The following is a 27,137-nucleotide window of genomic DNA, read 5'->3' as shown; positions in this document are numbered from 1 at the left end:
TTTGTCGGTTCTCGGTGTTGTCGAACACACATCTTCTCTCCTAAATATATTATAGTGCTACGTCCACTAATACACTAAATCCAATTATAAGAGCCCTGCTCTAACGTACACATCTATCTTATCTTCGTGCGATAAGTGATTATCTATTTATCTATGCTCAACAGTGTAATCTAAGTGTTGGAAATATATAATTTACAATTCTGTGAATCACAGTGTTATACAAACTAAATCATCCCTATTATCTCAACGGAAATCAGGGGATCGGTCAATTCGTGGCGTCGATTGCTATAATCGTAACGGGGATTTACGACCCCCGTTGACGTCTCTCCTCGCGATTACGTCTCCCCGCAATTGGTCGAAATTTACACAATGTGAAAATGAAAAAATTGGAAGCAACCGAACTACGGATGAAACTAAATCACTTCGCTGCTTGTAAAGATAACTTTTAGTGTTATAAACATAAGTCAAGTAGCAAAGAGCATAAATTGAATTTACCCAAACTCTTCTTGAAATCTGACAAAATGATTCTTTATTTTGTCAAAAAAATCTTTACGTATTTTCCATTCCCATTCGTCGCTTTTTTCAGTGGCGTGTTTATCGCTACGTCGAAACTCCGTCGGGTAGCAGTTAATTTCATTTAAAGTAGAAAACTATTCAGAAACGTGTATACGTTACACAGCAACAAACCAGTCGCCCTGTTATTACCTCGTTCTCAACAGTTCAAATTTCAGGGACAACCGACTACTTAGTATCGACCCAGTACGTCATATTTACTCGCCAAAAGAATTGTAAACGAAAATTGTAACCAGACGTGTCGTTAGTAACTACCATTTTTCGCGAAACTTCTTTTTCATTTGGCGGAAATTTAAACAAACCCCGAAACACCGTGGCGTTTTGCAACTGTCTTTAATCCTTTAAGATAAAAAAGATTGACGCAAAATTTTGACGGGATGAAATTTCACGATATATTCAGGTGAAACGATGCGAAATTAGAGCGAAGCTTATAATGGGAATATAGTTTGCTTGTCTGTTGTCATAAAATGAGATATGCAGAATATATTAAAAAATAGAGTATATGTAATACGAAACTTTATATTATTCATGTTATTATGGACAAAATATCACAATATGTTCATATATTTAAATCTCCTTCGAAAAAGATTATTGTATGTAGAACACAGTTTAACTGTATTTTGAATTCTTGTTTATCAGATCACAATTGATAAGTTGATATTAGGATGATTATCCTCATTTGAAACAATTTTGTGACTGTTACTTGTCAATATACTTTATATCTTATGTACATTTTAAATATAGTACGCAAACTCGAAGTTGCAAGGAACATTAATAAAAACTCAATATTTCAATAACGCCTTTCATGATTATAATTAAATATTTTTTCAAAATGTCGTATCAGTGTTACATCTAGCACCCCCTCCCCCACACACAAAAGTTTACCAATTTATAATATATGTACTAGTAGATTGACAAGTTACGATTTACAGGTTATATAGAATTCTATTTTATGATTTTATAATTTTTCGTTAAATACAATAATCAAATAACTTGCAAATAGTAAAATTTCATTTGTTTTATCGTCAAACTTGTGCAAGGGAACATATTAATGCTGGTAACTTTAGTGACTTGCAAAATTTCAATAGTGCAAGACAGGCCAGATATTCAATTGCAATTGGTTGCTATCCATATTTTCATCGGTCTTACAATAACCTTATGTTATCAATTATGAATTAAAAAGTTAATGAAATCACAACTCACCCAAGGCCAATGGGTATGACTTCTTTTCGAAGATCGATTGAAATCTCGAGTTTGTTGTTTGAGACATTCAGTTACCACAAGACAAAAACACCACTCCATTACAGCCGACGTAAACAAAACATGACAGATTCTTCCAATTCTCGGACAACAAACATAGGCATACATACTGTTTTAAAGTCACAGTCTGTCGTTGAACTTTCGCCAAGTAACTTGATACGCACATATACACGTCCCTCGAAATCAGTTTTCGACGAAAATACATACGTGACATGTTATGTTGCAACCGAACGTGAATTTCTCGCGGGAAATAGCCTGATATCGTTTATTTATGCGTCTCTCAAATACGAATTTTACTATACACTTCGTTTAAGACACGCCATTTTGCAAAACGATTATCGAAAGATTACTGCTTACATCGAGATCGAGAATAGATTCGCAGGAAGCTGGATGCCGCGATTTCTTCCCGCGCTTTACTTTCTTCCGAAGTTGTGATTGGTTGATTTCCTGCTGCCATATTCGGTTTCGCCGAGAATCGTGAACACGTACGCTGGAAGCAATGCGGGGTAATTATTTAATTTATTTCATAATATTATTTAACATATATCGTGAAAAGTTCTGAATATTCGGATTCTTCTGTTATCGTTTCATCGTATGTTAGCATTATCAGCTCTCGATATCGAATTGACAAACAGAATTCTTCTCATACAAAGTAAGTCACATTAAGTATATGTATATGTATAGTCGAAGCAATGCAATTAAAAATTTTTCCATTTTAATTGCTATTATTTATCACAGACATTTTACCGAGCATTCATTTTATAAATCTTATACATACATATATATATATATATATATATATATATATATATATATATATATATGTCGGGTTTACATTAGAATTAGGGTTAGGGGCGTGAAACGAATCTTCGTTTGGGTTACACGTTGTCGTTATGCAATGGAGAAGACATTGACTAGTGCAAATACGATTATTATAGAACCGGACAAGTAACCGCGGTAGTTAGGTGCTCGAGATACTAATGACAATGATCCTAGGTTCAATAACGAATCCGCGGTCAACGGGATGACAACAGAACGTACTCACAAAGTCTAAGTCTGAGAATAATCACTGATCGCGAAGGCGTTACTCTTGGATCGATGAGATCGCGAGCGAGAAAGCCTTTCCCGTCCCGATGATGCCACACAGGAAAACTATAACGGGGTGTGTCTAAGGATACGAGATCATCGGATTCGTCGAGAAAAGCCTTCGTTCAGAAAGTAAGGGAAATTGACGTTGCTGCTAATTGGTCAATCTCCATATCGGTGGTTAGAAAAAGATGTTAGCCGCCCTCGAGGGAAAGTTGCTAGTGGGAGACGCCACTCGTTGAAAAATATGTCTTCCCTATCTTCCCGTAGTTGGGACAAAGACTGTTTGTCTGTTTGAAGGACTTTAGTTAACTAAACCTTAAGATTTATAACGGGCCCTCGGGCTAGCCGAACATGTACTGCGGAGACGCATCGACATCTGGCAATCATCTTACTCGAAGAATAGGGTCTGCACGTGGCGAGCCACGGGACAGAAACCGTTGGAATGTTTACTGTCGCGTGTCGCCACAAATATTTCTTTTAAGGAGAGCTATAGAATTACTTCATACCTTTGTTAGGCAAAGCGTTCATCCCGTGACCGCGGCTACGTTCGGCGACTGACTGTCGCCTCGAACCCAAGCTCATTATCACAATTCTCGAATAATTACAATCGGGTTGAATAACTACAATTGTTCAATTACAGCTATAGTAGACTCTAGGTTACAATGTTGCGGGATTATCCAAAATTCCAAAGGCTCCGGTGTTCTTTCATCTCCGACACGGCCATCCTGACTATCACACGTCCTCGTGTGTAACTAAAATATCGTATTTCTTACATTAGATTCGATACAACTGACATTATTTGCGATTTAACTAAATGTCCAAGTAAGTCAAGGGTCCAGTGCAATAACAAAGTTTCGTTCGGAGGTTTGACAACAGAAAAATAAAAGAGAATAGGAATTTGTAATGTTATAATTTGTATTCAAAGTGTTAGGTGCGTTCTGTGAGTCGCCAGCCAGACCGTAATGACACAACAGATCATTTTCGATTTCGTACACCGGTGAACCTCAGTTTGTTGGATCATATTGCCACGTTGGGTGCATTACACCCAGAAAGCACGTAAGCCCACTCAACGGGTTACAACAAAAGCACGTAATCCCATTCAACGGGTTACAACAAAAGCACGTAACCCCACTCAACGGGTTACAACAAAAAGCACATCAACCCACTCAACGGGTTACAACAAAAACACATCAACCCTCTCAACGGGTTACAACAAAAACACATCAACCCACTCAACGGGTTACAACAAAAACACATCAACCCACTCAACGGGTTACAACAAAAACACATCAACCCACTCAACGGGTTACAACAAAAACACATCAACCCACTCAACGGGTTACAACAAAAACACATCAACCCACTCAACGGGTTACAACAAAAACACATCAACCCACTCAACGGGTTACAACAAAAACACATCAACCCACTCAACGGGTTACAACAAAAACACATCAACCCACTCAACGGGTTACAACAAAAACACATCAACCCACTCAACGGGTTACAACAAAAGCACATAAAACCACTCGGTGTATTACTATGACCACAACGCAGTGTTAATGATCCTCTGAGGTCAGTGTACTTGCATCGTTATTATCACCGCCGTTGTCATCACCGCAGACGTCTAACTCAGCAGGGACGCAACCTTCTGGCATTTTTCTCAGTCTGTCGTGTCTGTCCTTATATGATCGTTTGCCGTCTAAGGTTTTTAGGGTATATCTATCTCCTTCCAAAATCTCGGCTATTACGAATGGACCCCTGAATTTCGGATCTAACTTCGTCTGGTTTCTTTCCTCGTTTTTACGTAACACGAAATCGCCAAGGTTGAACCTAACTATTTTAGCTTTGTTTTTGTCGAACCTATCCTTATCGTATTTGGCGCAGTGATACATCGAGCATTTTCGACGATCGCATTTGCGTCTAAGTTAGTTTCGCTTAGTAAGGAGTTATCCCGGTGATCGTGGATTCGTTTGAACTCAAACATTGCTAATAGTATTATTTAATTTAATTATTCGTAGATCGTATTATTCATTAGGCTTAGTGTTTGTTAGACTTATTATTAGTTGTACTTATTATTTGTTAAGCTTAGTGATAGACCTGTATATATGTCTAAATAAAATCTCGGCTTTGTGAAACGATGGCTAGTCCACACGAAGAGTCGTCGCGCGCCCAAAATTCGAATCGTGACCCGACATATATATATATATATATATATATATATATATATATATATATATATATATATATATATATATATAACCAATTTATAATATATATACAAACACACACACACACACACACACACACACACACACACACACACACACACACACACACACACACACAAATATACACACACACACACACACACACACACACACACACACACACACACACACACACACACACACACACACACACACACACACACACACACACACACACACACACACACACACACACACACACACACACACACACACACACACGTGTGTGTGTGTATTTCTATTGTTTGTGTATATATATACATATATATATATATATATATATATATATATATATATATATATATATATATATATATATATATATATATATATATATATATATATATATATATATATATACAAACAATAGAAATACTTTCGTGTGCTATTATACGTAGTTCGATAGTTTACATTTCACGGGCCCCGTGTTGCACCTGCGTCAGTTTCGTTCCTGTTTCCAACGTATAAGTGTAGCGTCAGTGATTCGCGTGACGCGACGCAACCTTCAACGTTTGTTTTTCTCCGTTTATGCGTTGTGTGTTCGTTTGAATGAAAACGTCGCGAGTGTTGTAACAAAAACCACGGAAAACAGAAGAAGAATACGGGAGCAAAAGGAATTCCAGGCTACAGCAGAATGCCCATTGCCCAACAGGGTTTCGTTCCATGGTATTTCAACGAGGTAAGCTACCTCTTTTAGTACGCTTCAAGGCGCCTCTTTCCAACCAATTAATTTGCGTCCAACACCATTTTAACTTCGTATACTCAGAGAAAATATCGTTCTTTTGTATTTTCTAACTCTGATCTATGTATAAATTTACTGCGACGGGTCATTTCTACGGATTAACGTATCTTATAAAAACGTTGCGTGAAATGTTAATAATATATAAGTCTTGAAACATTTGTACTAATTTCATAGAGGAACGTAGTTGGTACCTTCCGGGTGGCATATTGTATGCTTGTTACATGAACTTTCCAAATATCTTACAGTTAAATGGTTGGATTGTTTACTAGAATAAGCAACACAACATTGTTTTTGATTTATTGTGAATGAATTTATAGAATCATATTATTTTACACATATACACTATCGCGCAAAAGTATCCCAACATTTGATTACTTTTGATATTATGTTATTTAATTGCACAATCAAATTGATAGTATGTACCGATATATAATGATTACGATCTGTATTATTATCTTATTCCTATGATGTGGTTTTAACATAGGTCGTAACAAAACGGTCAAAAAAATTCTTTATTCTCAGACTCTGTAGCCTGTAAGAAACGAATTAATTAATTAAGAATCTCGTTGTAACCTACAGGTTCGGAAAAGGCTGATAGGCTTTGGTCTACGTGGTGGTTGGGAATTTTCATTCGTTTCGAGTTCGCTTAGCTGATAAATAGTGAATGTGCATTTCTTCCAAAATAAAGAAGAAAGCGAAGTCGATAGAAACGTGGGTCAAATTTGAAATCATTTCTCGATTATGTGGAGGTTGATTAAACGCGTTGGTGTATATAGTGATGAGACGAGTTGATATTTGGTGTAGTCAAATGTATTTAAAACTATCGGCAGTACTCTTCTAACGATCTCCCTCTAACGAATTTAAATTCGACTTCGGTTGACGGTTGCGCGTAGCGGCGATATTGTTCTGTCCGGAGTTTGTTTATTATCAAGTTTCGTACCTCGAGACGGTATCAATGCCCCGAGGCAAAACAACAACATGAGTTACTCTCGATTCGCATCGTCCTATGACTCATATGCCGCTACAATATGCAATCGAATAAAGTGATAAATAGCTTGCAGATGTTTACGCGTCTCTGAAAATGTTAAAAGATATAACATGTTTAACGCGAAGTATTCGTGATAATATTCGCTGCAATTTGAAATATCTGCGTGCAGTCTCGTAGGTTTTGAATAAAAATTTATCTTTTATCGAAAGATACATACATGTTTTGGCCTATATATAGCTTTGTACTCTTGTAACCTAAAAGAGAAGTCGAAAAAAAGTGATGTTAACTCTTGCAGTAAAAAATTCATTTATGTCAATACTACTTTTAGAAATGCACCAAGAGAAGCAAGACAAATTATTGACGAAACACAGGATAGTCATTTCCGATCCAAAAGAAAAACGCAACTAAAATAATATGTAGATAGCTATTAAGGCAATAAATAATAAAGTCATTGAAATGATCCATCATTTCAAACTAATATCGCTTCTCTTTACTTCAGAACTGCTATAAACATTTTAAATATCATTTATGTCTTGGTTCCCTTGCGAAGTTCTCGAAGAATTCGTCAAATGATGTCATGAACAATATAAATAATCGTAAAAAATCTATATTTGTGTTTAAAAAATAGGCGAATAAAGAGAAATAGGATAATCGAGACCGGTGAAAAAGGATCAACCAACATCCCGCATCTGATACAAGCGGAAGAGAAATCAATTTCTATCATGTCGCACGGCGAACAAGAACGCAAATACGGAATCTTTTGTATAATACTACTCCAAACTCTGTTGAGTCGCAGTAATAATAATAATCGGGTGTTGACTTCTGCTCGTTTTTACTTGAAGTTTGCTCGTTACCTCTTTGAAATTTGGTGGATCGTTTTCTGTCGAAACCCGTTCCATCTGACGTTAAAATCAATAAAAACAATATTACGATAAAGACTTTTATCTCCATTGTTGTCAACTTCCGTCAAGTCTTCGTTTTCTGCTCGCTGAATATAATACGGATTCCCAAAAACTTTCTTCGTATGAAATTTTACTAATGTACATTTATCAAACATTGCACATTTTAAAATAGGTTATCATTATAAGATTAAAAAAAAATAGCTAAAAATATCTTGAAACAAAAGAAACCAATTTTGAAGTTTGTTAGCCCGGAAATGTCATGGTAGGAAGGTATACTTCGATATTACTTTTACTATCGATAGGCGTCGCCGTCGTTGCTGTTATCATATACGAGACACAACAAATCACGAAATTGACAAATCACCGGTGATCTCCTCGAGTCGCAGTTCGAACGTTTCACAAATAAGTTAAAGAATTAAACTTTAGATATAGTGGTAAAATTTATTGTATGAATCCAACAGAGTGACGGTTCAGGGTGTTATAACAAAGAGGTATAGAACGCTGATTTGGGAGACTTCTTGTACTGAGGTTTTAGTCCCTCTGAAGCGGTTATCGTCGGGTGTATATCAGAGGCGCCTATCCGTTGCTATCTGGTTATTGTTTCGATAGCTGTGGCATGTAGGATGTTTTGTCTACTCTATTAGTGCTTCTAAGCGTGTGATACTGTCGACGATTCGCCTGTGCATGATTATACATTGAGTAAACGGATAGCCTGAGTTGGAGTTTTGATGATTAGGATAATCGAAATAATTCATAGCCATGGTAATATTTTAACTAATTTATTTTGTTGTCTTTTATAGGCCACTGCAATGAGAAAAGAATTCCTGAAGCCAAAGAAAATGATACACCCAAATAGCAGAAAGTCTATCGCTATTACGAAAAAAGCCAAAAAGTAAATACAATTACTATTAAATTATGTGATTTTGTTATGTACATTTCATTTATTTTATATGATTATATAATACTTTTGTGTAATAAAGAAGGAAATGGACAATGTGTTTTGTTTCAGAATATCAAATAGACAGAAGGCAGAAATGTCCTGCTTGATAAAACAGAATTCAGTAGGAGAGAAAATAACGTGGATCAGAAACAATATGATTCCAGGCGTGTGACCCTATACTCCAGAGATAACTGCAAGTTTGTTAGAAACGGAGGTAAAACAAAAATGTATACACATGATGATACAGAGATTGTACATTAAAGATGTGATTAGTTATAGTTCTATATTTGATCCAAAGGTATGTAGCAAGAAATGATGAAGAAATGGAAGAAATTACTATTAAAAGGTCTATAGGTAGCAACAGGAGTAGACAGCATGCTAGGAGGGAACATATAATTAGAGTAGAAAGAACTAGGAGAATATCATACACGTGGAATAGGTAAAGAATTACAGCCAAATTTATTTTCAATATATCCTGATGTACAAACCCTCCTTTATTTTTCAGAAATTTCTGATATTTTAAATGCAACTCAGTGTGAAATGTTATTGAATTGGAATAATGAATTACAGTGTGCGAATAATTTTAAATTTATAAGGTTTGGCGAGAAAGATTTAAAGAAAGTATTAGAGCTAAGAAAAAGAATGAAAATAAGCCATATTAGACTATCCAAATCTCTATTAGCTATGCCTGTAAACAAGAAGAATTTATTCAGCAAGCCAATTGATTTAGATGAAAATAGTGTAATGGAAATAGAATAAATTCTGTAGATATGTCTTTTTATCTTTCATCTCTATTTAAAAACAAGAAAACAGAAGAAAAGCGAACAGTTTCGTCCTTTTTTGTTTGCGAAATGCTAGAAACCGCATTTCGTCTTGCTCTTATCTCCCACGAGAAACAGTCACGTCACAAGATACAAGAGTACGATAGAAGAGAAAAGAAAATGTTCGATTGTGAAATATACAACAAAACTGAAACATGCAGATGAATCACGTGCACGTTATGAATATTCTGCATCGTTTCTCCGCCTTTCCTTCATTTTTTTCGCTAGCTGCTCCATTATTTAAGAACGAAGATATAGTAATTACTCTCAAAGTTGTACATTTCGAAATGGTAGGAAAATCAATAGTACAATGATAAATATACGATTTTAAAAGCTTTTTAGATTTCTTACATACTTAGCATTAATCAAATAGCTTAGTATATAAAAGAGTTTACTTATGTCGCATGTTATAAATGCAGCTGCGTTCGTTACAACAATTCCAATTCCAAGGAATTTCTCTCGAAGATCGCAGTGAAGAATTTGCTTTGTTAAATTATTACTGGTATACTTCGTCAACTTGTGGTATATCGATACAATTTGTCAACCATCACTTTTAATAGCTTCTCGCTAATAAAAACATTTCGTACCTATTTAATAAGAAGCAGTATATTCTTAATTATTTAGAAATTTACTTAATGATGTTTAAAAATACGAATATGTTTAAAAATTATAATGTAAATATATATATTTCATTTCATGTTTTACTAATATATCTCTAATTTAGATTAAATATCTGAAACTTGAAAGAAACTTTTAAAACTTTCAATACATCGCATACGTTTCAAATTTAGTGCATAGTTACATATATATATACGATCGATCTTACAAATCATCTTACTCGAAGAACAGGGTCTGCGTGTGGCGAGCTACGGGGCAGGGACCGTTGGAACGTTTACTGTCGAGTGTTACAACTATTTCCTTCTTAAGGAGAGCTATAGAATTATTCCATGCCTTTGTTAGACAAAGCGTTCATCCTGTGACCGCGGCTACGTTCGGCGACTGACTGTCGCCTCGAGCCCAAGCTCGTTATCACAACTCTCGAACAATTACAATCGGATTGAATAACTACAATTGTTCAATTACAGCTATAGTAGACTCTAGGTTACAATGTTGTGGGATTATCCAAAATTCCAAAGGCTCCGGTGTTCTTTCATCTCCGACAAATATATTATGGTATAGTTCCTATTTTCCGACCGCGTGGAAGGAAAATAGGACAGACTTAATACCAAAGGCTAATAAAGATGGAAATATGGTCGAGAACTGGCGACCAATTACGATCGGCCCAATTCTAGGCCGCATTTTCTCATCAATCCTCGATGGGCGGCTAAGACGGGGTATAGATCAAAATATAAGGCTGTTGAGATATGTGTAATTTTCTGTGCTGGACTGAGTTAAGTAGTAGAAATACTTATATGTATATATCAGTGTGTGGAAGTATGTGTGTGTGCGCAGCGTCTCGAAACAAAGGAATGTAAACAGTCAGTCGGTTAAGAGTCGTCGATGAAGAGTCGTCGATGAAGAGTCGGGTGTAGAAGGTTCTGAGACGCGTGCAAGTGTGTATCGATAAATATATATAGAATCGTTCATGTAATAAATATATCATTATTTTAGTAATAACTGTCAATATACATTTAATGTTCCTATAACATTATTTCGGCTTCAAAGATCCACAATTCTCAACATGGTAGAAGATCGTGGTTGCCGAGATTTAAGGTTATGGAACCACGTGTAACCGGGAGTGAATGTATAAAAGTCGATTTATAAAAAGGAATAAAAAATTGGAAATAAGTTCTGAAGAGATAAAAAGGCTATTAGTAGAACAAATAAAAAGATTTTGGATAATAAAGAGAATTATTTTTTGAAAAAAAAAAAAAAAAGGTGTGAATATAGAAAACGAATCAAGATGCCAAGGGACGACGAAATTAAGGTTCAAATATTCGATGGACGCGATTACAGAATGTGGAAGAAAAGAATATTAATGTATCTAAAGTGTAAAAAATGTTATGAACCGGCTACACGAGAGAAAATGGACACGGATGCGCAAGATAAGTGGGATGAAAAGAATCAATGGGCGATGAACTACATCTATAGTAGTATAACCAATGAGCAATTAGAATTTGTTGGTGATCAAGACACTGCTTTAAAAATAATGCAAAAGTTTGATGAGATGTATATGAAGGAATCAACAGCAGTGCAAATTTGTATAAGAAGTAGACTAGACATGATGAGGTTGAAAGACTTTGAAGAATCAAATTCATTTTTCACGGAATTTGAAAAAACTATCAATGAATTAAAGAGTGCCGGTGCAAATGCAAACGAACGTGAAAAACTCGACTACATGCTGAAAGCACTAGCAGAATCATTGAGCTATGTTGGTGACTTAATCGACTCAGTGAAAGAAAGTGATCGGACTTGTGAATTTTTGAAAAATAAAATTATAATGTGGGAAACGCGTAGCAAGAAAGAAAGTGATAGAACAAAGTCAAATGTATTTACAGCCGAAAAAAAGGACATAAAGTGCTATGGCTGTGGAAAGTACGGTCACATGGCAAAAAATTGCACAAACACGTATAGAGGCGGAAACAATGGCGCAAACAATGGAAGAACACAACAGCAAGGAGGTGCGTATCAGCCGCAGTAGAATAGGGGTCGCGGCGGACGAAGTTTTGGCCAAAGAAGACGAGGATACGGCCAACGAGGATTTGGCCAACGAGGACAAAGCAGAGGCCGGCAACAACGCTACTACGAGGCAAGTCAACACGACGCAAATTATTCACACAACGAGGGCTACGACGACCAAGAAATTGGATCTTTCCTAACGAGAGTAGAGCGCGAAAATAATAAAAATGAAATTACGGTATGTACTAGCGATACGCGAAAAATAGATTGGATATTGGATAGTGGATGTTCAGATCACATTATAAATAATGACTCTTATTTTGTTGAGTACGAAAATTTAAAAAACCCGATAAATGTGAAGTTAGGAGACGGTAGAATTCTAAAAGAAACAAAAGTCGGAAAAATTTTAACTTACTTTGAAGTAAACAAAAGGAGGATTAAAATTACAATGTCTAATGTATTCTACGTGAAAGAAATGGATAATAACTTAATTAGCTATGCGAGAGTAACGAATGAAAATAAGATAGTCTCAGCAGGAAATACTTTAAAGATATATAACAAATACAGAAAGTTGATAGGGATAGCATTCAAAGATCATGGTTTATATAAGATAAGTAGTTACATTGAAAGGCAAGAATCTCATGCTAAAAATGTAGAAATGTACCCTTCCAAAATAACCGTAGAAGAGCACGCGAGATTTTAGAATTAGTACATACCGATTTAAATGGACCTCATAATAATACCGGGTTTGATGGATCCAAATATTTCTTGACATTTATAGATGACTACAGTAAGTGTGCATTGATTTATACTTTGAAATCAAAAGGTGAAGTTTACAATTGCTTCCTTGATTACATAAACAAAGTCGAAAATCTTACTGGTAAAAAGATAAAGAGATTAAGATACGATAATGGAAAAGAATATATGAACAAAAGCATGTACAATCTAACTAGGGAAAAGGGAATTGTCGTAGAACCATGCCCACCTTATGTTCACGAGTTAAATGGAACAGCTGAGCGCTACAATAGAACAATCATGAATTCCGCTAGATGCTTATTACATGATTCAAAGCTGAATATTAAATATTGGCCGGAAATAGTTAGAGCCGCGGCGTACTTAAAAAATAGAACCGTTACAAACACATATGAAAATAAAACACCATTTGAAATATTTTTAAAAAGGAAACCGAATATAAATAATTTAAGATTGTACGGAAGTAGAGTTTTCGTAAGAATACCCGAAGTTAAAAGAAATTCGAAATGGGACAAAAAAGCAGACACTGGGATACTTGTAGGTTATGAAAACAATGGATATAGGATACTAGTTAATAATAAAATTGTAATTGCAAGACACGTAGAATTTATAGGTGAAGATGATAATTTAGTAGGATTTCGAGGAGAAGATGGACCAGGCAATGAGACAGAAAAGGTTTTTGACGAACATTCGGATGTAAACGAAAAGGTCGAGCAGGTTGCAATAAAAAAGGAGAGAAATTTAAGTAACGAATCAGAAGAAAAACTTGAGGACACAGAAAGTAATTTGAGAAGGTCAGGACGGGAAAGAAAGAAACCTCAAAGATATGGTCAAACGAGCTCATATTTCATTTATGTGAATATAGTTAGTGCACACAGTCCTATGAAACCTATGAAGAAGCTTTAAGTGGAGATGACAGCGGTTCATGTAAAGAAGCAATGGATCGAGAAATGAATAGTTTAATGAAAAATAAGACCTGGCAATTAGTAGAAAAACCAAAAGACAAAAAAGTATTAGACTTGAAATGGATATATACGAATAAATCTGATAATCGTAAGAAAGCGCGACTAGTTGTTCGAGGCTTCCAACAAAAAGAAGTACTGGAAGATTTATACTCTCCAGTAGCAAAAATGCAAACGTTGAAGTTATTACTATCTTATTGTTGTCAATATGGTTTGACGATTATGCAAATGGATGTAGAAACAGCTTTCTTAAACGGAACTATAAAATCGGAAGTATTTGTAAAACAACCTATAGGTTACGACGATAAAAGCGGGAAAGTATGTAAATTATCAAAAGCGTTATATGGATTGCGTGAAAGTTCAAGAGCTTGGTATGAATGTTTCGACGAATATATGAAAAATATTACTGTTAATAAATATTGATTGTTGAATACATCTGAGTATTTCTTCCGCACCTATCACGACATCCCACCTCATGGCCATGAAGGGAAAAGAACAAGAAAGAGAAAGAAGGGACTAGAAGATGTGAGAATGGGAAGGATACAGATAGAAACAGGAGAGGAATAAGAAAAGATGACAGCAGACCAAATTATAGAAGAAAGAAGAAAGGAAGAAGCAGAAGAGAGGGAGAAAAGGATAAAGGAATCCAAGTATAATATACACTACAGAAACATAACCAAAGAAAAATTACCAAAATACTTAGAAGGGAGGATGAAGTGGAAGGACAGAAAAATACTGGCAAGATTCAGATGCGGAAACGAGATCAAAGCAAGGGAATACTAGAAAGAAGAGGGAGATAAAGATGCAGACTATGTAGAAGGAAAGAAGACCTGAGGCATGTAATAGAAGAATGTGAAATAACGGGAGGACCAAAGGACATAGGAAAAACGCTAAATGAGACTGGAGAAGGTTTAACAGAACTGAAGGCAATAATAGAGAAGAGAAGGGCAAACGACAGGAAGGATGCACAGCAAGGAGGCTAAAGACCAAAGTTGCAATAGTTTTTTAGTCGTTAGTTGCTAATTTGTAGTTTCTACTTTTAGTTTTTAGAGGTAAAATTAGCAAGGTAGTGCAATAGAATAGAGTGGAAAAGAGATGTAAGAGATGTAAAACCGAAAGTTCATTCAAAGCCGAAAGGCACGAACTAAGCAATAATAAAATAAAAGAATAATACAAGAGGATCCAACAGACCAACAGGCGATCAACATTGTGTAGTAAGCCCTATTATCATAAGAGGTAGAAACGCTACTATTCACTTCTAAGGACGTAGGAACGCTATCAGTGATGTCTAAGGATGCAAAGCCTTCAGCATTTATATTTATATAATCAAATAATAATCAAATCTATCTGCCAAGCAAAGGAAAGAGTAAAGAAAAAAACAAAGAAAAGAGGGAACACTGTAACAATCATCTCGGAACAATGTAAAAGCCAGGTCGAACGAGAACATGGGTACATGAAATTTGCATAAATGTTGAGGACTGATGGTTTAACTAACTAGCACTGCTCATTAGATTAATTATATGATCTCTTACGTCGTATCGCAACTTATTCCGGTTATGTCCATGAAGTGTGAGTTATCTGTAAAATTTAATCGTAGCGTTTAGCTTCCCTTCATAGACTTAGCTTATTGTAGTTCGTATCGTTGTCGTCTGTCTTGGAGCCTATATATTCATGCACACCATCAACAGAATGTTTGGATCTCTCATAAAGCGTCTTTTAACTGTTTTGCCAACCGATGCACTGATAAGGCGTCTTACTCCAACACTCACTGCTGAAGTCATGAAGACATGGATTGCATTGGGTGATCGACAGAACGACGAGTTTTTGAAATTGCATGGTCGTCCCGCGGCCTACTTTAAGAGAGCGTCGAACGATAACACCGTGCTCCTTTCTATCTGCCTAGTCGTCAAGTCACTTCAAGTCCGTTCGAATCTATCAGTTTAGAGAATCGGTACCAGTGCACTTCGCTGGGCATATGTTCTCGTACACATTCGCGGGACATTCTCTTTATATTAAACATTGTAGAAACAAACTATGTGTGGACATGATTAGCCTATCGTGCAGATAGCTAGAAAAAGAGAAAAAGAGAAAAAAGGATTAAAAAATTTAAAGGAAGGAAGAAAGCGATTTGGAAAAGAGAAAAAAAGGGCTGAAAGCCGAAAAAACATTTCTTGACTTGGGCGAACTGGAACGCCCAAAGAACAAAAAAGAATGTAAGACAATTAATGGGGAAAATTAATTTTTATTATAAATTTATGGAAGATGCCTGCAAACTCCTGGAACCACTTCATAACTTATTAAGGAAAAATGTCAAATTCATCTGCAATGAAGAATGTGAGAAATCATTTCAGAGGATCAAGGAATATGTCTGTTCAAGTCCGGCCCTAGCAACATATGAGCAAAACAAAGAAATATTCATTTATACAGATGCAAATGGTGATGGTTTAGGAGCCGTTTTAAAACAACCCCAAGATAACGGTATGTTGCACCCGGTTGCGTACTTCTCAAGAAAACTGAAACCAAACAGAATCAAAGATGAAAGCAATCTATCTCGAATGCCTTCCTCTTAAAGAAGCGATTCAATATTGGCAACATTACACATTACTGTTGCTTTGCACAGAATGCTTGATATGAAATGAACCTTATAGCGATAGCGTTCGTAATGAGAACTAGCTGCAGTACGTATATAGCAGCAGATGGGTTCACGAAAATTGCATCAGGTCTAATATGGCGTTCTGCGTGTACATCAACTGTAACTCGAATGATACACGTTGCTGAACCGAATAACAAGCGTATCAACTAAAAAATTGTAAAATAGAGATAACAATGAAGTGTTTGCAAGTGATCTTAGTTAATATATCTTGAACTTTGTTGCTGTATTTTCGATGATAGCGACTAGTGTTATTTGCAAGAATTGCAAAAGAAAATTCAATCTTCTAGAACCAGAAACCGCGGCTTAGGTTCCAAAATTGCAAGTAAGTGTGAGTACTGGATGAAATTTTTCAACTCATCTCCACTAATTGGCAATGCCAATCCATACCAAAAGTCATCTGAAATAAATCGCAGGATTGTGTTGGCGACTTTTAGAGAACGGAATGGAAAAGATAAATTTATTTTGTGGGCTAATGGATATTTTTCAGGGATCGGCTATCAATAGATACTATGGCTGTCCGGAAAATTTACATTCTGTTGTCTTACGGGTATCTAATCGTCCAATTTCGAGAGCTACCGAAAAAGACAGAATAAAAGTTAGCGTTTCGGAAGAGAGAACGCCAGGAAAATGAGAGAATTGAATTTTTCGTTCGGGTTTGCTACACTCCTCGGGAAACACAGTAAGAATGTGCTTGATATAATTGTAAAATCTAGGTTTCCCAATCTTGCAGCGTTGCATGGGAGAATAAAACGGGCACAGAACAGTACAATGATTAGTATGAAGGTGACAAAGATAATTGCACTATAAACCATATCAGTGCTGATAAAGTGGAAACTTATGTCATCACAGAAATGTTTATGAGATCAGGAAAGAAACATCATGCCAAGTATAGTACATGTATTGGAGATGGAGATAGCGAAACACATAAAGACATTAATCCATACGAAGACATTGTTGTTTAAAAGAAAGAATATGTTGGTCATGTATAGAAACGAATAGGCACAAGGCTAAAGGACGCCAAATAATGTTAAATAAACTGTTTTCGGATAATTACAATAGCGTTTTCACAAAAAGTGGAATTTCTAACTTGAGAAGGACAAACACAATAATTTGTAAATGTCCTAGGAATAGCGAAGAGTATAATCCATGCATGTTTTAAACCAGTTAAAGCTGGATTCCAAGTCACTTTACACAAAGTTCATCTGAAACAGAACTTTTGTTTGTAATTGCTTTTGTTTGTAGTTGCTTTTTAGATGAATATAATTAAGTGCTGTGGTCAAAATCTGAACCCTCGTCAATATTTTATTGCCGATCTATTAAATTTGTATTTATGAAAGAAAATGAGGCATTGGTTAGGGAAGAAGGTAATAATGGAAATAAATAATCTTTCTCCCAATACATACAATTCAAACAATGATAATATAAAAGTTATCTTTGCTTTGCGCTTAGCCATGTTATACGGTAGCGTTGGTAATATTTTATCAAATATAAATGTTGGTCCCAAAATGTTGTACCGGTGGAGAATCTTCAAAGAAAATGAATTCGATAGAAATTATTCAAAAACCTCGCGTGTGCAGATATTTCGACGTTAGCACGCGAGCTAAGAATTTAATCGTAATTCGACCGTGCCAGTTTGTCCTTTCAGGAAGAAAACAACTTTATTGACTGGACAGTTCTATGTAAATATTTATAAATCGCACATTAAGCGAACTTGTTTACGAGTTAAAATCCAAAGGTCTCAGCTGTAAGAACCACAAGAAAAGATAAAAGAGACCTACCTTCAGAATTTCAACCTCATAAACGTCGTGAGGTAAACTGTTTTCTTTTTGGGTTCACTCAAAACAGAATATTGGTATCGTATGATCCCAAGAATTATGATCCCATTAATACAAATATGTATATAACAAAACAAAAATGAAACGTATTCTTTTCATTTGTAATTTTAAATAACGCATAGAAAACATAACGCATACATGGAGTTTATCACCTTCTTTAAATGGTATAATGCATTCCATAATTAAAAGCGAATAAAGAAACGAACTTACCAAAGCACCATAGGAAAGAATTTATGAAGTTTTATCTTACTCGGGAGTCAGTTTGCCTGAATATCACAAAATCCATTCACCTTAAATTTCTGGCAACGAGAACTCTTCAAATTTCCTAAAAAATGAATTTTAACAGACTTTTTTTTCAATTTTTTAAATTTTAACAGGCAATGTAATATTTTAACAGATAATTTAACATTCTAACAGAAATAGTAACAAGGGAAAGATAGCGTGTGCAAAAATGCGTGAAAGGGCATTTAGAAAAATCGAAATAATTGGAAATATAATTAAAAAGTGAAGAGAAAATATCATGGGTTTCATGCCTGGAGCATAAATGTGAAAAATTTCCGCTTTTGTAACAAATTCTACATCCTTTTCTTTTTTTGTTTAAATTGAGGTGTGCATTGAATTTCATGACAAAATAATATATATTCATATATAAATATCAAAAATAGTAGTCATTTTCCTTAGTTTATTTATCAAAATGTCATTTCTTTATATTATTATGATACAAAGAATTATATATATATATATATGATGTATAATGCAAAATAAGGATATAAAAATTAAAATTGATTTCACAATTACACTTGAATATGGTATGAAAAGTAAGGTTTGAAAGAAAATTTCAGATACATTGATTTCCGGAGTTATTTAATTGCTTTTCATGTTTAGTTGTAAATTTCCACAATTGGCCAAATTGCAAAATTCATGCCATTGACATTAAGGAAACAATATAGAGTGTAATAAAAGGAAAACAAGAAAATACAAATTCTGACAGTGAATTTAGTAAAAAATCAAGAAAAAGTAAGACAGACGTTAGGAAACTATAGCAAAATAAAAGAAGCTCGAGAGGGCAGCGGTAACCATAACAATAAGAAAGAAACACAAGAGAAAGGTCACTAAAATAAATTACAAAGTGTAAAATAGCAGTAGAAGACAAAAAACAAATAACAAGTAGGAGCAAGGAAAATAAGTTATACAAAAAAGGAAATGAAGAAATGATTTTAAATCAAACCTTAAATCCTACAGAAAGTACATATAATGTTGAAGGGAACAAAGAATATGAAAGACAAATTAAAGAAGGTAAGAAAAATTTATCATTAATTAAGAGAGATTTTATATTATAATAGAAAGATACCAGAATATAGAAAAAGGTAGGAGAAAAGAAAAGAAAATGAGCAGATGAATAAAGCAAAATGGGCAAAAGAAAGAAGCAAACTAACAAAAAAAAGTGAGGTAATAGAAGAGTCAGACAAAATTAAAAGAAGAAAAGAGAGGAAAAACTATTATTATAAAAAGGTTGTAAATAAGAGATAAAGTAGAAGAACCCAAAATGAAATTGAACATAAATAGATTAAACTTTGTTTGAGGGCATCACTCTTTTCTGGTCATTGTTTGTATCCTCTAATGTTATTTCATGAATATGAAAATGAATATGAGAACGAAAAATAATAGTTTTGAGTTTAGTGATCAATTGTTTCACAAGTAGTGATCAATATATAAATTGATTTGGCAAAGGCAACTTTTGGTATTTTGTACGAGTGGAAAAATATATATAACCCAACTTATATTATAGCGAAAACATTCATGTTATGGACAGAAATTAATGCTTTAATGGTAATCTGACATAAAGACAAAGTCAACCATACACAGTGTAGGTATATGGTATAAGAATATGGGTTCTCCACTACTCAACAAGAATAGATAAAACACAAACACATTTCCTAAAAAGAATATTATACATACTGAAATACCATGTAATGCCAGATTATGTGATTAAAAGCAATAGGAATAGTCTTGGAACACAAAATAATAAAATGAGGCATAAACTACATGTTAAAACTGGCAAACATGGGAGAACTCATAATTAGACAGGAAAACATTGCAAAAAGTAATACACACATAATAAACTCAAATAGAGTTATGAAGCCGATGGTACAGAAATAATAATAAATTTAAACTGAACAATAATAGAAGAAATAACACAAATACTTGCTGGATAAAAGAAAGAAAGAATAGAATAATCTACTTATAGTGAAGTATATAAATATGCTAAAAATATAGAAAAAAATAATTAAAGTTTCTTGCATATGAAACTGCTATTAATAACTAAAAGGATAATCAAAGTTAGAGTAGCTGGGAGACAGGAACGATCAGTGAATGCAGAAAATAGCATAAAATACAAAACAGATGAAAACAAAATGTATAATATGTGTAAGAAAAATATATTGGATAATATTAAGAATTTACAACAAAATTCATTAAAAAACAACAATAGGATGGTGATTTTTTTTCTGACAAAGAAAAATAGTTACAAGGACTGACAAATTTTATTAAAAAGCAAAAGCAGCATTAAGCTAAGATCATTTTATCATAGAAGAATAGCAATTCAGACAAATTCACAAATTATAATAATCTAAGAACAACTTAAATACTTTGTTATGTTTGTTTTGCAGTAACCAACAAATTTAAAGACTTAGCCTAAGTATAAATATGCCATAAATAATTCTATGTAGAAATAAACATAAATAATATTAAATAAATAGAACTTTTCTTATTGAAATGTGACAGTCTGTAATAAAAGATAAATTAAAAAAGAAAAAATAACTTTAACAAAAAAGAAATTTATAAAAATTTATTCTTAAAAAATTGTGGCCAATCAGATACGTGAAATAAAAGATTATTAGAAGAAACATGATTAGTCTACAAGAAGATCATACGAAAGGAGAAATGAAACATGTACCGTATTCTCTCAACATACGATTGCGAAGAAGTTTACTTACTCTATATTTCATTTCCGAACTTCTTCGTTTCCACGCAGTCATAGCAGTTCAGAACTATTTTATGAAAATCAAGAATTTCCTACATCAAATTATTTGATTTGCAAGACCTCATATATTTCTAAATTACTTACACAAAATTAGTACAGCCTATGAACAATGCAAACATTAAAAAGAAATAAGCGATACAGTAGCCCAAACAAGGACAAAGGTTGAAATAAGACAACAAAAATAGCAGTTATTATTCAAATTTGTATGAAAAATCCTTCAGAAATTAAATTCTTCTTTTAATGAAAGACGGTTATGTATATGAAAATCAAAAATGCAGTAAAAATACAAAAAATATAAAAGAAGAAAACTGTATTTGTTATTACGACTTACTTTTGCATGTAGAATAATTTCCATTTCGGTTACTGCACTACCCCTGTTATTAAATAGGTTTTGGAGTTCGATATTTAATTGATTCACACAGATTCAGTTTTTATATTCTGTATTTCACCACCATGTACAGCCATATGAACACACCGGATACTCTCAGATAATTAACACGTGGCAGAAGCCAAAACAAAAGGGCGTCGTTAGAAGTCGTACCAACTTCGCATGTAGGAACTAGTGATCATACCAACATGACATTTATCTCAACAGATTAAACAGTACTGAACTCTATGATGATGCGCTAGCATGATATAATGTCGACGACGAGGTAGCGTTGTTTGCTGATTGGTTATACTTCAGGACTACATGTGGGACCTCTGTACGATCGCTGGTTAAATCGGTCACTTTGCGATATGCTTATGAAATCTAAACGTAATTCTTTTGTTAACATTTTCATAATTCTACTTCTATTTTAGGATTAATTAAACAAATATTTAATAATTATTTTAATATCGATTACTATATATAACGATTATTATAATGCGAAATTTTATGTGTAAATAGTATGTTAAAATATGTAAATGTATATAAAATAAAATATATAAATGTGTGCATATCCAAAATATATTACATGTGTGTGTACCTACATTCAAAACACGTAACAGTAATACAATATTCTAGATTACGAATTTGGATTTATCGTTCATTATGTTCTTTCATTACAATTTAGTTGTCAGTTGCAAATCGATTCATAAGATTCATAAGGGAAGGATCTTTTTATTGCAAATAGACTAATGGAAAGTTTTTCTCTAAAATCAATTGCAAATAATAATTTTGAATAAAAACGGAAGAAGAAATGTCTTTCCTAAAGGAAGAAAAATGAATAAGGTATGAAAATCTAATAGCTAATAAAATTTTATTCGTTATTCCTTATTGACTGTCGATATTAGACCTTGATATTTCGTGTCAGGTATCCCTATCTCTGACATTCAATAAGAAAGGAGAACGTTTGTTTAGAACCTTACGTCCTCGAGAATGTTTCTAGTCCTATAACAAACAGTTTTTGTAAACAAAATCTTATTTTTAAAATTACATATTTACATACATTATATTTAAAAGTCTCGCTCTGACAAAATAATATTATTATACACATGTATAGCATTACAAATTAGAAACAGAAAAGACATGTACCTCTGTAGCTCATAACTTTCTTTGACGAAAATTTATTCCTATTCTAATTATAAAGTTTTTAGTAATAATAATAACAAAATAATGACTCGATGATTGAGTACATATTAACAAAAATACCCGTATCTGAAATGTTTATTATTTTGAAACTTAGTGAGGTACAATTATTTCATAAAGTTTATTATTCTCGCTTTGTTTCGTGCAAAATCAATAATTATATCTTCGTAATTTCAATTTTCACATAACTTATTCAAATTAAATAATCAATTAGATAGTCTTCCCTGAGACATAGTAGTATGTATATAATTTTTAATTAATTTTAATCTAGAGAAAGCACGCCCTGCAGAAGCGATTGGAATAATTAGTAATATTCTTAAAGTAACATAAAATTGGAAAATAAATCCTTAATTTTATGTATCATATTCGAACATTGCATTGCTGTTATATACAACAAATTTTTACTGTATATGTCACAAAATATTTTTATTTCATTAAGCATATCGCTTCTATCTACATTTCGATGATTTTCATTTTCTAAAATAATGTCCAAATTCATACGGTGTTTAATCGGTTCTTCTGCTTTCATATTTTTTAGTATTGTTATGTTATATAGAAATCTGAATGGTACAGACTCATGCTCAATGCTCAATTTGCATGAACCTTTCTCCGATTGAAAATATTCTCTGATCAGTCATAACTAAAAAGTGCTTTTTGAAAAAGATAACTTCGGTGTTATGCGAACGTGTATCTCCGCTTCATAGGCATAACAAATTTTCGTTTTCTTAATACGACGTCTTAAAAATTTAATGAAATGTCATTATTAGAGCAGGTGAACCTGTCGAAGAGCTACTTGCTCATCGATTTCGATGCCCTTGAAATATATCGTGAGATCATGATTCTGAACAACATTTTCTTATAGATACGAATGCTCGGTCTTAGTTTTCGTTATATTCATGTAAAAGTATGTTTGGTATCATAAACATATAAATCCTTTTTTTATATTTTATATAAAATTAAGAAAATAATGTTTGACATCTTATTTGTAAATAAAATAGTAGACGGTATTATTTCTTCTTCTAATGTCAACCAGCAATTTTCTCTTAATGTCCCTTTAAGATGTCTTAGAACCAACAATTTATTCTACACCGGTCAACACATATTGCTTTAATCGTGAGCTAAATCATGCTAACTCCTTTTATTCGAAGATAGATCAACTTTGGCAAATCACAGTCTCCTTAAAACACTTGCTGGAACGTTTATTTTAATTTATTTGCATGCTTGTATCTATATTTAATATATATATTATTTCGAGCATATATATGTCGGGTTCACATTATGATTAGGGTTAGGTGAGTGTAACGAATCTTCATTTGGATTAATCATTGTTGTTATGTAATAGAGAAGATATTTACTAGTGCAAATATGATTATTACAGAATTTGACAAGTAGCCGTAGTAATTAGATACTCGAGATGCTAATGACGATGATGTGAGATCGGACGAGAACGAGTGCACTCAACGTGGTATGAGAGTTGGCTGAAGTAAGTAGTTTTGTTAATTGCTCTTAATATTCAAGAAAAAAAGAATATTAAAAAAACAGATGTATGTAAAAATGAGAATGATACAATGTATGGCAATAGTCGCGTAGTACTAAAATATTTTTTTTTCGATGCTTATATTATAGATTATTAAAAATAGATTATTAAGGAAAGCAAAAGAAAAATTGTAAAAATGAACAAACCAATACCACACGGAGTTCCCAAACGGTGAACCATCTAAGTACCATTCGTGCCTAGCGTTGCTTAACTTTCGTGATCAAACGAAAACGAGTGCTTTTTTAATTTTAATTATAACGTTTATTGCCCAAAGAAATACATATTTTGTATATAAGGCCGAAAATTTTTACTATATCGAATGCTTTTTCAAGGCAGGCGGCTACTCGTTGCTTTGCATTGGGAGCCCACCAGATGTCTGACGTTAGTTTATTTATTGCGTACAGTGTGGAATGTTTGTGTCGGAAGCCGATTTGATTGTGTTGGATTACGTTGTTTTTTGTGCGGAAGGAGACTAGGGGGTTGTTTATGACTATTTCGAATACTTAGCTTATGTTGGATAGGAGGGGTCGCAGGTTTGATTTTGTCTTTGTTTCCGCGTCTTCTTTTTTTATTTTGCACTTGCCTGGTCAATGCGACTCAATATATTTTACGCACCGATAATTAAGGTTACAGTTTTGTGAGATATGACATAACAGTTGGCATTTGTGGCATTGCGTCATGTAATTTTTTCTGGTTTTTCCCCATTTTACCCTAAAGTAATTCAGACGGCTAATTTTTGGTAAGTTACTAATATTGCTATGAGAGAATACTTGGACTATGTAGATTGGGAGCAGTACGTTGTTATCTATTGATTTTTTATTGAGATGCGTGAAACTTTTTTTAATTGGACGTCGGACATCTATAATGCTTGCAACTCTACGAGTATTTCTATCTCAGAGATTTATTATTATCATATGTATAGAGGAATATATATAGGTACTGAATTAAACCATCGATAAACATATGATAATGAGTGGACTTGTGGAAAAAAATTACTTCCTCTTCGATTTCGATGGGTTTTGAATATATTATCCGAATATATTATTATATTGAATATATTAGTATCCGAGATATTCGCAAATAACTGTCGATAGTACTATAGTGTAGTCAGCCTATAGTTGTGTGCTGAGGCAGCGTATGGGTCAGTATTGGTTGCCCAAGTCCACTACAAATCTATCTCTTATCTTCTGTTTATAGTATATATAAACGAGAATTGGGCTAACTCAATGTCCCGTGCATAACTGTATAGGTTGTAAGAAATGTCTATTGTAAACCAATTAAATGTAAATGTCATCAATGTATTGCGTTAGGGTTAGTCTTTTTAATAGCTTGCTTGAAATAAAAACAAGTTAATTATACAAATACTGAACGAATTGATAATTGATATTATTTTTCGAAATAGAACAATTATTATTTTATGCTAATCATTTCGCGTGTAACCTACGAGTGCACTCAAATTTTTCACTCTTAACTCCTTTCTAACCTCATCTTTTGTAATTATTGCGGCTTATTTACGGTGTATTTACATGCGTGTGGTATTCGCTGGATAAACACTTCTCAAGCTTGTCGAAGGTGCGGCCCCTTTCCCCCACAGTAGTTACATGATAATAATTTTATTTGCACTAAAGTTCGTCGATTCGCGGATAAATATATCGAAAACTAAATTGAGAATGCGATAATCACGAGACTATCAATTTATATTATTTTAAATATAATTATTTTATACGTCTTTCAAATTTATTTGTGAAATTAGAAGTATTTTGAAAAATAAAGAACAAAATAAAGGATTCTGTTACATTGAACCGCTTAATTGAGCTTAATCACTAAATAAGTTCGGATTATCCTTTTCTCTTTCTTGCTTCAGTTTTTCCTCGGTCCTGTCGTTTTCGACGAACTGATCGATCGTCATAATGACATTAACAAATTAATATCTTATTCGACAATGATAACGGATTTATTTTCATTAGAAAATCGATTGACTGTGTTTACAATCAGAGCATCAGCATTTTCTTTGGCCTGATTGGTTACAAATCTAACAATGTGAAATTCACCATGAAGCATGAAGATAAATTTGCATTTAATTTCATCGTTTGAAAAAAATTGTCTTTTGAACGACGCATTTTCACCTTACGAAAAAGCTTTGTTGCTTTTGTACAAGAAGAACTGTTTTCATCGGAATGGTTATCCGAAAGAATAATTTGAAAAAACACTCTGTATAATATAAATGTGTATATCTGTACTATATGCGAATTCACCGCTAATCTACATCGACCCATTAGCACCTATTCTATGGTCATAACTGACCATATACCAGATCAGTGCTTTTCTATTCTTCGAACGAATTTCTGGTTTTTACGAACATTCATAGTAAACTTGTTTTATGTAGCGATAGTTTATTTTTTGGTAATTGTTCACTGGTAGAATGTCTACAATGAGTCAGTACATTTTCTTCCTTTTGAGTCTGATTTGCTCGATTTCTTTATTTATGTGTTGTTTCCAAACAAATTTGTCTGGATGTAGATGGTCCGGGCAAAGACTTGATTATCTAACTGTTTTGATTTGCTGTATGATGTGGTGGTT

The 27,137-nt window shown here is 33.7% G+C and overlaps 1 protein-coding gene and 2 long non-coding RNA genes across 5 annotated transcripts in view; 1 reads left to right on the top strand and 2 right to left on the bottom strand.

Moving 5' to 3' along the window:
* The window catches only part of LOC126875780 (katanin p60 ATPase-containing subunit A-like 2), a 292,008-nt gene that overhangs the window by 40,257 nt on the left and 224,614 nt on the right, over positions 1-27,137 (bottom strand). The window lies entirely within an intron of this gene.
* Positions 5,705-9,539, top strand: LOC126875814 (uncharacterized). 3 transcript variants are annotated; one of them, XR_007693679.1, is made up of 5 exons: positions 5,705-5,871; positions 8,625-8,716; positions 8,834-8,978; positions 9,038-9,203; positions 9,270-9,539. It is a non-coding gene; the product is annotated as an uncharacterized LOC126875814 (long non-coding RNA). The 3 variants fall into 3 exon arrangements; XR_007693678.1 differs by having other exon boundaries at positions 5,706-5,871; positions 8,834-8,991; positions 9,063-9,203; XR_007693677.1 differs by having other exon boundaries at positions 5,707-5,871; positions 9,063-9,203.
* Positions 20,092-22,115, bottom strand: LOC126875834 (uncharacterized). The gene is made up of 3 exons (XR_007693706.1): positions 21,782-22,115; positions 21,404-21,550; positions 20,092-20,344 (listed from the first exon to the last, which is right to left on the bottom strand). It is a non-coding gene; the product is annotated as an uncharacterized LOC126875834 (long non-coding RNA).

The sequence above is a fragment of the Bombus huntii genome, unplaced genomic scaffold, assembly GCF_024542735.1.
Source record: "Bombus huntii isolate Logan2020A unplaced genomic scaffold, iyBomHunt1.1 ctg00000058.1, whole genome shotgun sequence".
In the NCBI taxonomy this organism is placed as follows: domain Eukaryota; kingdom Metazoa; phylum Arthropoda; class Insecta; order Hymenoptera; family Apidae; genus Bombus; species Bombus huntii.
Note: the sequence above shows the minus strand (reverse complement) of the source record. Positions and strands in the feature narration are given on the sequence as shown.